The sequence below is a fragment of the Myotis davidii genome, unplaced genomic scaffold (genome assembly GCF_000327345.1).
Source record: "Myotis davidii unplaced genomic scaffold, ASM32734v1 scaffold97, whole genome shotgun sequence".
In the NCBI taxonomy this organism is placed as follows: domain Eukaryota; kingdom Metazoa; phylum Chordata; class Mammalia; order Chiroptera; family Vespertilionidae; genus Myotis; species Myotis davidii.
In genome coordinates, this window is record NW_006289392.1 from 5,178,716 (window position 1) to 5,181,502 (window position 2,787).

The following is a 2,787-nucleotide window of genomic DNA, read 5'->3' on the forward strand; positions in this document are numbered from 1 at the left end:
CATCAAGAGCAAAGCAATTAGTTACCTTCAAGAAAGCACCCATACAACAGTCAGCTGATTTATCAACAGAAACTTTGCAGGTCAGAAGGGAGTGGCAAGAAATATTCAAAGTGATGAATAGCAAGGACCTACAACCAGAATTACTCTACCCAGCAAAGTAATCATTTATAATTAAAGGTCAGCCCTGACCGGTTTGGCTCAGGGGATAGAGCGTTGGCCTGTGGACTGAAGGGTCCCAGGTTCGATTCTGGTCAAGGGCATGTACCTTGGTTGTGGGCATATCCCCAGTGGGGGGGTACAGGAGGCAGCTGATCGATGTTTCTCTCTCATCGATGTTTCTAACTCTCTATCCCTCTCCCTTCCTCTCTGTAAAAAAATCAATAAAAAATATATTTTAAAAAAAAGAATTGAAGGTCAGCTAAAGAGCTTCCTAGACAAGAAAAAGCTAAAGAAGTTCATCACCACCAAACCAGCAATATATACACATATATATATATATGCCTAAGCGACCATTACAACCGAATGACAAGAACAACCACCCGACCGGTCACTATGATGCACACTGACCACCAAGGGGCAGACGCTCAATGCAGGAGCTGCCCCCTGGTGGTCAGTGCGCTCCCACAGCAGGAGCACTGCTTAGCCAGAAGCCAGGCTCATGGTGGTGGCAGCAGCGGCAGCTTACAGTAGTGGTGTCAGGTGCCATGGGGCAAGATGAGTGGCAGCAGAGCTGCACCCAACCTCAGCTGGGGCTTCTCCCCAGCCACCTGCCACTTCAGCACTGCTACCTCCCCCTAGGGGTCCCGGATTGTGAGAGGGCACAGGCTAGGCCAAGGGCCCCCCCCGGTGCACAAATCCGTGCACTGGGCCTCTAATATGCATATAAGATCTTTGGTTAATCTCTTCCCACCCTCCCCCCTCCACCCTTCCCTCTGAGATTCATCAGTCTGTTCAATGTTTCCATGCCTGTGGTTTCTGCTCCTGCATTGAGCATCTGCTCCTTGGTGGTCAGTGTGCATCATAGCTACTGGTCAGATGGTCAAACGGTCAGCCAATTACTTAGGCTTTTATATATATAGACTAGAGGCCAGGTGCATGAAAATTCATGCACTGGAGGGGGGGTCCCTCAGACTGGCCTGCCCCCTCTCACAGTCCTGGAGCCCTCAGGGGCAGGAGGCGACCAGGTGATCAGGGGAAGGCGATGCCCCCATCACACCTCTGCTGCTGTCACTGCCGGCAGCGCAAACCTCAGCCGGCCCTGGTTACCTGAGCTTCGGGCGGCCCTGGGAGGCTGGGCAGCCACCAACTGAGGCTTGCCTGCACCTCGAGCTGGCCCTGGGTGGTTGGGAGCTGAGGGGACTGGGGGACTCCAGAGGCAGGCACCCTGGCGGGGCTGAGGGGACTGAGTGCCACCATCTTGTAGCTGTGGGCACAGCCATCTTTGAGGGCATGGCAGTCAATTAGCATATTCCCTCCTTAACGGCTGTGGACGCCACCATCTTTGAGGGTGGGGAAGTCAATTAGAATATTCCCTCCTTGCCGAAACCGGTTTGGCTCAGTGGATAGAGCATCGGCCTGCAGACTGAAAGGTCCTCGGTTCGATTCTGGTCAAGGGCATGTACCTTGGTTGTGGGCACATCCCCAGTGGAGAGTGTGCAGGAGGCAGCTGATCGATGTTTCTCTCTCATCGATGTTTCTCACTCTCTATCTCTCTCCTTTCCTCTCTATAAAAAAAAAAACTCAATAAAATATATTTTAAAAAAAAGAATATTCCCTCCTTATTGGCTGTGGGCGCCACCATCTTTGAGGGTGGGGCAGTAATTAGCATATCCCCTCCTTATTGGCTGTGGGCACCACCATTTCTGTGGTGGCATGAGGGTCAATTAGCATATTCCCTCTTTATTAGACAGAATATGCATTACCTATGGACACATAAAGGATGGTGAAGGCTTTGGGTGGGACATGAACTGGGTGGAGGGGGATAATGGAGGGAAAAGGGGGGACATCTATAATACCCTCAAAGATTATTTTAAAAGAGAGCATAAATAAATAAATAAAGCTCTATGCTCAATGCCCACAGAAAATGCTCAGTAAATCTAGCTGTTTGTAGTTATATTTGGGATATTGAAAACTGTTCCCATAACCACTTCAGGAAAGGTCTGGCAGTTTATATGTAAATATAAAGCTAACCACCTTAACAATTCCACTCCTAGGCATTTAGCCAAGAGAAGTGAAGAAATATATGCACAAAAAGACTTGTATGAGCAGTTTTGTAGGAGCTTTATCATAACATCCCCAAACTGGAAACAGCTCGGGGTCCATCGAAAGAAACACGGGTAAATGCTCTGTGGAGCATGCATGCAGTGGGACACTGCTCAACAATAAGAAGGAGCCAACTTGATACATTCAACCACATACATGAATCTCAAAAATAAGTTGAACAAAATTAGCCAGACATAAAGTACTATGTACTCTTTGATTACATTTTGACGAAGTTCTAATGCAGGCAAAACTAATCTTTGATGGAAAAAAAAAATAACAATATTTGCTCTTTGGGGAGTAGAGGTAGGAATTTCCTAGAGGGGCATGTGTGAGGGCTTTAGCCCTTGTGGAAGGAATGAGCAGAAATAAGATGTTCCAGGACCACTGCAGAGTGAGAAAGGACAAGGTCCAAGGACAGAATCCACAGGCTGAGCAGCACCTAAGGGATGAGAAGAGAAGGAGATCCCTGGAGAGATGAATGAGTGTATCCAGAAGAAAGAGAGGGGGGAAATAGGAGAGAATGGG